General features: G+C 41.2%; 1 pseudogene; it reads right to left on the bottom strand.

Annotated features, from left to right (window-relative positions):
* Positions 1-853: 853 nt before the first annotated feature.
* Positions 854-972, bottom strand: LOC148521700 (5S ribosomal RNA; annotated as a pseudogene).
* Between the last annotated feature and the right edge of the window lie 9,482 nt (positions 973-10,454).

Genomic DNA, 10,454 nt, shown 5'->3' with positions numbered 1-10,454 from the left:
TACATAAAAGAGAAAAAAGGAAAAAAGCAAGGAAGAAGTATATTGCTATACTAGAGAAAATAATTACAAAAATCAATTAAAGTTCAGTTGTTCGTTCAAACCCAGAGGTGATAGTGTTTGTAGATTATATATCAAACGACTTTCATTCTGTATTCCGATCTCCGCCTCTCGGAAATGGAGGTATGTGGTCAATAGGCATAACTTTAAAATCCAGAGGATTCTATTTGCTTTCAACTAAATGTCTAGCGACCGGAGGAGTATTGCCATCAATAATCTGGAATGCTTTGCGTATAGAAGATCTATGTAATGCAATACGTTCTTTCAGCATTCTAATTGTTTTGCCAACATAAAGATGGTTACATGGGCACTTGATGATATATACTACGAATTTGCTTTCGCAGTTGAGACGATAATTGATTTTATATAGCCTATATCGTGGGCATGCGCGACACCCGCACAGCGACGGGCAATCCGTCGCTCCGGGTCTCGCACCAAAGGGGGCGTGCTGTCGATGTTGAGTGACAGCACGCCCCCTTTGGTGGACGGGCCGGGGGGGTGGCTGCCCAGACGGAGGCGTTCCCATGAGAATGCCTGTCTTCTGTTTGAGCCGAAAGCTCTCTGGGGCTTGCGGCCACGAGACCCTACCACAAGGGTTTCGTCGCAAGCCCGATGGTCTTGACCATCGCGACCATCATCCTGGCCGCTCGCATTAGCTGTGAGTGTCAACCCACAGCAATGCAAGTGGCCTGGAGGCCGCTCCATAAAAAAAAAAAACGCCCTGATTCAGAGCAAGCGCTCGGTCAGAGCGTCCGGCTCTGAATCAGGGCCTTAGTCCCGGTCTGCTCCTAAATATTACCTACAACACCCAATATTCCCTGGTGGTCTCCTATCCAAGTACTAATCAGGCCCAATACTGTATAGCTTCCAAGATCAGACGAGATTGGGCATATTCAGTAAGGTATGGTTGTAGGACTATATAAACAGGAGATTGGGGGTTCTGGTGTAATATAGTTAAGAGCATTATGTAGGACTAACTCAGTATGAGAAGTCCGCTTTGATTAAACAATGGACATAAATTCCAAACAAAGTATTGCACCAGCATACTTTGATTAATGAATAAATTGGTTATGTTACCTTCTAAAGTATGTATATCATATTCATATAGCCATATAAACAAATGATCTAAATGCAGGTATAAGTAATGTCAGCCTAATAGTGCCTGGGGATAATCATATCACATGTAAACGGCATATATATAATATTCATATGATTGTACATGGGTATGCAAATCCCATATTTTTCGGTGGGGATGGTGCTAATTTATATTCCCCTAGAGCACTTAGCAGACACCATACATTTTAATCAAACAATACATAGCATAATTTGTATTATTAACATGAAATACGGATGTACATTGAATAAGTCATCACATGGTCACAACACACAGAGTGGTAATAAAAAAGAAAGCAAAATGTATTGCTAGTGTCCGTTCCCCTAAGTCACCAGGGCAAAGACCGGGCGCCAATCAAGTCCTCATATAGGGATTGTACTAATCTGTATTCCTCTGGAACGTTTAATAGATAGCATACATTGTTGCCAAGTAATATAGTTGTACACAGTGTGTTGCTATATTTACAATGGATACAAGTGTGTGGAAGCATGTCAGAAGTAGAAGGCCACAGAGAACCATCGGCATGTCCAAACATCATCCAGGCGCAGCCCGGACAGACCTCTGCTATCCTGGATAGGCACCGGAGATATAAGAAGGTAGTTTTAATAGTGCAGATTGTGACACTGTCACAGCAAAGTGTTAGAAGTAAAGTTATAGCTTGGGTTAGAACTTTACTTTCGGGTATAGACCTGATCATCCTTATGTACATACATGGCCATCGTGCTGTGCATTGACCAGTACGTGCCATCAGGGACAGATCTGATGGATCCCTCTCCAAAACTAATTTGGATCGGTAGGTTGAGAATGGTATTAGGCTATAATAACCTAATAGGCTTCCCACACACACACACAATTGATAACCAGCCCTAGGCCTTGATGCCTAGACCGATAGTGGAAAAATCGGGGGACAGAGTATGGGCTCCTAATTTTCCGCTAACCAACATTAGGCTTTTCCAGCCAGGGCTGATGAGACCATAGATGGGAGACCAGCAGTGTATGGGTTCCCTCAGCATGGCCAGTTGGCACCTGAGCTTGTTTTCCAAGGGGCTTGCAAAAAAAAGTGTGGGATTCCTTCATATGTATACCCAGGTCTAGTGCCAATAGCACTAGGGCAGTGGTTTTCAACTCCAGTCTTAACTCCTAACTACATATTTTCTTAGTTTGTGCACAGGTGCACATATTTTCCTAGTGGGTGCACAGGGATGTAGTTATCAGACCGGCAGACGGCATGCCACCGGTCTGAATCCCGACGGGGGTAGCTCAACATGGGACTTAAGATAGGCATCGAAATAACGACGCCTATCTTGATCCCGATGCCGTAATCCAGAAAGATGCCAGCCCGAACGAAGGTAAGTCCGGGCCATCTTGGCTGTTAGCCGTGATGGAGGGGGTCAGGTTTAGGCAGCGTAGCGGGATTAGGGTTAGGTTTTGAGGGGGAGGTTAGGCACTAATGGAGGGGGGTTAGGCACTAAGGGGGGAGGGTTTGGTTTAGGCACTAACGGGCAGTGTGGGGAGGCTTAGGGTTAGGCTACAAGAAGGGAGGGTTAGGGGGAGAAGGGGGGAGGGTAAGTATACTTACCCGACCCCTGTCAGGATACCAACCATCGGGATGCTGGTGTCAGTATATTTACAGAAGGCATCCCGACAGCCGGCATTCCATACCGATTCCATTCCAGAGGACTGGATTTGGGAAACACTGCCCCATTCCCCATACCCCTTGTGCTTTGGTTGGGGGATTAATAATATGTTAACAATAGATTTGAATATTTTTCTTTACTCGTGCACTAGATGTCCCAGATAGCCCTGTCATGCCCAATTTTAAGTTTTTGCAAGACATGCTGGAACTTGGAGAACTGCAAGTGCTGGCATATCCTGGCAGAAAGTGACTGCTGGCATATGTAGTGCACATGTAATGAAATTATTACAAGTAATACAGTATATGTACACTAAATGATGTTATACTTTATTAGATAATCACACCCTCAGATCCCATGTTCACCATTTTATTACTTACACATCTCTTGGGAAAGGACTGATAAACATTGCTGAATAACTTAATTGGAAGCCCGTAGCAAATGACGAACCCAGTAGCAAACACTGCCATAGGAATGAATAGGAGTATGAGCTGCCATGCTCTTTATATTGTCACATTCTGAAACTGATAAGTTGAGCTGATCACATTTTGGGGAAAAAAACGCCATCAGAATGGCGTTATGCTGTGCTTGCCTTTACATGATCCTCGTCAATAGTACTACTGTGCAGTTGCAATTTCTGTTTTGCATATGCACATCATTACTGGGCATGTTGTACTTTGTATCACTGCAGCCAGTGCTCAAAGTTTGCCGGTATGAAACGGTATTTCACACTGGCACTTCACTTCGGCACCTGGCCTGCGATGGGACTGTCACTGTCCCGGCGCCGGTCCAACATGCTGTTTAAATTTAGCTCAGGGGCCGCAGCCTAACAGGGGCGGCCGGAGGCACATTGTATTTAGCTCTAGTCGCAAGCCAATCACGGCTTGCGTACCGGCAGCAAATCAGGGACGGCAGTGTGGCCTCTAATTGGCTGCATGTCCGCGAGCTCTCATTGGATAAATTCAAAATGCCGCCAAAGAGTGAGGGGAAGGGAGCGCCACGGTCACTGGAGCAGAGAGCAGTGCAGCGAGGTGAGGTTTGCTGTGGGGGGGGGTGTGGAAATTTCGGGGGCTCAGCATGTGCGTGCCTATGTAAAGCCCCCCTGATCTTTCCATGCCCCCACTTTAAACATTTCCATCTCGACCCCTGACTGCAGTACAATGAAATGTACCTGTACCACTGCAATAGAGATATATTGAGTAAACAGACCATTTGATTATACATGGCAGGCAAAATTAGAGAGGGGAAAGCTTAATTTGAATAATGCCCTGGTGAAGATTATTCTTCAAAATGTAAACTAATTTTGACTTTTTATGACTATATGCTCTCTTAATTGTTATTGGTATTCAGAAGTTAAAAGACAACCTTCTGCATTTATCACATATTGTCTGGGACTATGGGGTAAATATAATAGCCTGTGAGTTGCAGGCACCCACAAGTTTTTGACGATTTAGCAGTTAATCTGCATACACACGGTACGATCTGTGCCACCAACGACTTGAAAGATATCTTTCAAAGATATATTTTAAAGATATCTTTCAGTGAAGTCATCCTGCCACATCTCTGAACAGGCAAAGTTGATAATATCGTGCAAGTTGGCCTGCATGTACGGACGATCATAGATATCGTTATCGTTCATGCAGGAACGTGCATCGTTGGTCGTTCACTGGATAAAAATGAACGATATATCGTGGAACGATATCGTCATTGATATCGTACCATGTGTACGCACCTTAAGATTTAAAGTGGAAACAGTTTAAAAGGCAAAACAAGCCTGGTTTTGCCTTTTATATCATTGCATCTTTAAATATAGCTGCTAAATCGACAAAAATGTACAAGTGCCTGTGACTAGCAGGCTATTGCATTTACCCCTATTGTTTTGGTATGCACATATCATACACCATATATACACCATATATATATATATATATATATATATATATATATATATATATTAGACTGCACTTTACACCCCTGTGGTTGCATAAATACAACGTATGATGATTAATTGTGCAACATTGTTATTTCTCTAGTACCTCAATGAGTATTTAAGATGAGTACACACTATCCAAAAAAAGTCTGCCGATCCAATAAACATTCTAATCCGATGCAGCGATTATTAGTATTCATGTGTACCCATACATACTGAGCAATTTCTAGCTCGGTGTGTACTTTCGACAGATCCTCTTAACGGGATAGGTTGGCAAGGAACGAGATAGCGTGTGCAGCACACTATATGGCAACCTCCCAATCTGACCGTTGCAGGAGCGCTTGAAGCCATTTATCAGCTAATGCTCCTGTATACACACTATCCAATTATTGGGCCAGCAGTCAATTATTGGCTGATTGGCCCAATAATGGATAGTGGGTACATGGCTTTAGTGTCAGGGATTCTATCTTATTTCATCAAAAATAAACTTTTACGTTTAAGATAAGTTGTTGTTTACAATCAATTGAGGTTTTTATTATTTATAACTAAAATCCAAAAATAGTTTTTTTGTATTTCCTTTTGTTTGTTTTTTTAATTGACATTACACAGTATTTTGTTTAATTGATAGAAATCCCAAATAAATTAATTTCAACTTCATAAGTAAAATTATAACATGGAAAATGTCAAAGGAGTGAATACTTTTGTATCCACTGTTTATGTAACTTTGCGTCATTCAGATAAGAACTAAAAACCATTATGTGGTTATGTGACTGCAGCTTTCAAAAGTCTAGCACCAGACTTTGCTCTAATTAATGTGGCTCCACTTGTTGCTGTCGGAAGCTGGCACTACTTGCTCTCTGTATGGCCTAAAATCAGAGTGCATAACCACCTTCTTGCCTGTGTGCAGCTAACACAGCAGAGAGGTTGAGAGCTCAGATGAGAATTGAGATTATCCATTGGACTGTGACCTGTACTGTCCTTTTCTTGCAGCCTGATTGATGACTATGGTTTAATTCAGAGGTGGGTATTGATCTACATGCTGCCTGGTCACTGTGTGTGACAAAGACAGCCTCTGCCATATAGCGGTAGTGGAGACCCTCTTTCTGAATCTCAATACCATCAACCAGCTTTATTGACTCTTTTATTGACAACATTGTAGCCTAATGAGGAATAGAGAAGCACACTTCATTAAGTCCATACTAGTGACATTCTGTATGAACAAGAGGATATTGTCATATTATACGGTGCATAGTGTAGGCTGTATGAAGAGTGGCTAATCACATTGGAAATACAAGTCTCGATCTACTTCAGTGTAGTGGTGCACTAATCTTGCACATTATGCCCTAACTTCCATTCCTAATATTGGCATATAAATCTCCATATTTTACAAGTAACAAACAGGATACATTTTTATCATTGGCAACCCATCATATCCTGCTTTACTGTGCCCAATTCTAAAGTATTTCATTTTTAATAATTATAAATAAAACAAAGTTGCAATATGAACAGTAAAGAAACACTTTACCAAAGTTAAATAATTTTTTTTGTTTTATAAATATTCAGAATGTACATAAACAAAATAATTTTTATATTATATATTCTATATAAAGACATAATTGATATTTCTAATGTGGATCTTGGATGAAAAAAAAAAGGAAAATTAATTAATATCTTTTAATACTTGATAGTACAGTTACAACATATCAGATATAGTTAACTTTAAGAACTCATACATTTGAACTTGTCGAACTGTTCCTTGGCATAACAAGTCCCCCACGTTTTAATACAGAAACCTAAGAATTTTGTCAAAAAGTATTAATGTATTTACTTAATTTCCCCAAAGTTAAAATACATACAATTGTATACTGAGCATTTACCAGAGCCAATATAACCTCAAAAATAATCATCCTAAAACAAGGAAGGTGCCCATCACATTTTGTGCTGTACCCTCCCAACTAAGAACAAAACTCTATTCTATGTAAGGTGTGTGCTGTGGAAATCAAAGTGGACTTGATCGTATAATTAAGCACTGAGTATGCTATGCAGTGCCATAAGGTATTCGCAGCGCTGTGCAGAGATTAAACAACACAATTAAAAATCAGTACATGAGATAACATAGCATAAAATTAAACACAAAGGACCCGATTATGGGGTGGAAGCAATGCCTGTTGCTGCTGCGAACCGTATTCAGCAGATGTCAGAAAATATGCTGCCGGGATTTGTATTGAAATGCCCACTATGAGATTCTCAAGTCCGATGCTTGTGTACAAAGACCACCATTGAACTTCTGAAACTCCATAGATGCTCAGAATGTCTGTCGCAAGTAGAACACTGGAACCATAACCACTGCATACTAATTTATAGACGCTGGCTACGATACACCCCCAAAATGGTCACATCACGCCTGCGCTTTAGTCGCCACTCCCCCTTTATCTCCACCATACAGTCACTGTTTGTCAATCACTCTGCATCCCAATCCACCCCACAACCGTTATTGCAAGACCATCGTGGCACATGCGCAGCAACTCTGATACATGCACAGACTGAAACCATCGCCATTTGCGACCAAAATCAACAAGGCATCCACCTCTGAATCAGGCCCAAAGATGCAACCAAAGGCAGGGTGAAGTATAGAGGAAGTGATTCATAGGGTAGAGCAACTCGCTAAGTTTAGTAAAAGCAAGTAGTGATAATATATTGAGGGGGGGGGGGAAGTAGATTAGCACTCAATGAAATTGTAACACATCCATCCACCTCAACTCTTTAGTGACAGATTACACTTCACACACCTCTGTAGTAACATATCCCCTCTCTCACCTCTGTAGTGACACATTTCACTTATCATTACAGCTTCAGTATTCTGTTATATTGCGGGAAAAGCTAAAGTTATCTGTTATATAACTTGCTAGTGTGTCAGTCTAGTAGTTGCACAGTCAAAGCTGGAGGGAATCACTGCCCCCTCACAGCTCTCACATAGCTCCCCTCTTCCACCTAGCAAACTGAGCCAGGCACGTACCTGCTCCCAAACCCCCTTTGCATGTGTTCATGAAAGTCTGAGTGACGAAGTGATGTAAAAGTTACATGGCAGAGTGCTTCAAAAAGTCCACAGCAGCAGATGATAGTGTCAAAAGCAGCAGAGAGGTCAAGGAAAATGAACAGAGAGTAGTGGCCCTTGGAATTGGCAGAAAGGAGGAATTGGCAGCAAGGAAGTCATTGTCTTGAAATAAGACTGTTTAGAGAAGGAAAGCGCAGAACTGTAGGTCGACAGCATAAAGTTGAAATGTAGGATGTATTGGAGACTGAATTCCTCAACTGTCACTTGGTGATTAATGAGCACTTTTAAAAGTATCTGGTACATTTTGAATGCCAAGGTTGAGGTGTGAATCTGTGAAGGTGAGTAGTGATCACTGGAGCAACAGCGTCAAGAGCCTTAGTAAGGGAGACATTATATAGGGAAACAGCTTAGATAGGGCAGGAGAGAGATTCATTTGGGGAGAGAAGTGATTCGAGTAGGGTGGATAAGGATACAGTGTCAACAGACTCAGAGTTATGCTTAATGATGGTAGCAGTGAGTGGCAGAGGTGAAGAAGGAGTGAGGGATAAGTTTAAAGAGAGAAGATGGTGGTCAGAGATTGGGAATGGAGAATTGGTGAAATCAGAGATATAATGGTGAGTGAAGACCAGATCAAGTGATAGTACATTCACATTATAGGGTGTTCACGATGTCCATTGAGAGATACCAATTTATGAAGTGAGGGTAAAGAGTTTAGTGGCAGAGTGTTCACTTGGGGTATCAATAGGGATATTGAAGTCACCTAAGATGAGGGATTGAAGGTGTGAAGAGAGGAAATGTGGGAGCCAGGAATCAAAGTTGTCAGTTTGGAGATAGGACCAGGGGGACGATAGATGACGGTTACACAAAGGTGAATAGGTTGGAAAAGGCGAATATAAAGTGGTTGCTCCTTGCAATGTTCAAGCAGGGAGTTTAGTAAAGAGTTTCAAGGATATGCATACAACAGGTGTATGAGGTGGATAGTCATGTAGCTCAGTAATTTTATAAAAGTAGTCCTTCGGAAGCAAGGATGGCTGATTGTTTTCCTTCTGTTTAACTCTGGTTTAACTCCAAATGAATATGTAAATTCTAATTACACTTTGTACTACACACTTAGGCCGCATTTATTAATGATCGCATTTGCAATGCGTTCAGGGCATGTCAGTACCGCCCATGATCGCATTGCAAAATGTGATCATAATGGACAGATGTATTATCTGTAACACAAGCTGCAAAAGGAGCCCGTCCCTGCGATGTCTCCGAAGAGCTGCTGCAGTCCCAGTGACTGGTGGCCATCGCCGGGTTATTATGCGGTAGTAGCCCATAGGCTACAGCGGCTAACGCCATCTTCAGATGGCAATAGCTGAGGGGGCCAATATTGGGAATGCATAGCATATATCGGAGATACCTGTTGTGGTCCCTCTTTGATACATCTGGGGGAAACTTAATATTTGAGGTAAACCCCTGAAAATGGGTGTTTTCTGGGATTTTACCTCAAATATTCAATGATAAATGGGCCCCTTAGGATCTACACACTATAATTAAGTAGATTTATTAAAGGGCGGTAGGAGAACTTGGATCCATGGCAGGTCACTGTATGAAAATAATGATCACCATATATATAATAGAAGATTACAGCACAAAAGTGAAAATATCAATTTCAACACAGTAGATAGCAATTCAGTAGTGAATAGGCAATGGACAATAATTCTAAAAGCTAAATGGGCTTCTTTATCTTTACTGCTGCAGCACCTCTTTGGCTATAATTAGTAAAAGGCCAATTTCTCGGTTGACTCAATATACTATACTTTAAACACACAATAATAGAAACATTATTATTCAGCAGATTTAGCAAAAACCTCAAAACTGTTCAGTGTTTCACTCTAAAGTACACATAAAGTTCTGTTGCTGGAAGATCGCTGACCTATAACATGCATGTATTTGTAATCCACAATTTATATTAGCAATAAGCTAAACATCTAATGCTGTTCTGTCAGTATGTGGCGCAGAATTTGATTGACAGCATGCGAGGGCGAATTGCAGAGGTCTTGATAAAAAAGAAGGGCCAAAACTGCAAATATTGACTCTTTGCATAAACTTAATGTAATTGTCAATAAAAGCCTTTGACACTTATGAAATGCTTGTAATTTTACTTCAGTATACCATAGTAACATCTGACAAAAAGGTCTAAAAACACTGAAGCAGCAAACTTTATGAAAACCAATACTTGTGTCATTCTCAAAACTTTTGGCCATGGCTGTAGGTACCACATAAAACACGAATAAAATCTAACCAAAAAATGCAAGAACAGGAAAAATTTTTTTTAAAAAAAACTTCTTACATGCAGAACTGTAATCAATTAGAGAGAGTGCTGGTATAACGCTATGCCCTCAACACGCTATGCCCTCAACACGTTTCGTCTCTCATGTCCCTAAATTCAGGCTGGACTTCATCAACAGGATACCTTCTGGAGCCCAGAGCTCCTTTTTATAACAGGGAGAATAATTAGCATTGCCTTCTACGGCGTTTCCGCCCGTCTAAGCAGTAGCGCCATTTTGGACTCTTATCGCGCATGCGCGGGATTCATCAAAAGACGCAATATTATAGACAGTAATACATTACGGCTAGGTTTCGACTTCTATGAGTCCTAAAAACTCTGTTAATCTT

Source organism: Taudactylus pleione, unplaced genomic scaffold, assembly GCF_031769625.1.
Source record: "Taudactylus pleione unplaced genomic scaffold, aTauple2 ptg000155l, whole genome shotgun sequence".
Taxonomy (NCBI): domain Eukaryota; kingdom Metazoa; phylum Chordata; class Amphibia; order Anura; family Myobatrachidae; genus Taudactylus; species Taudactylus pleione.
This window is presented reverse-complemented; position numbering and strand designations above follow the sequence as displayed.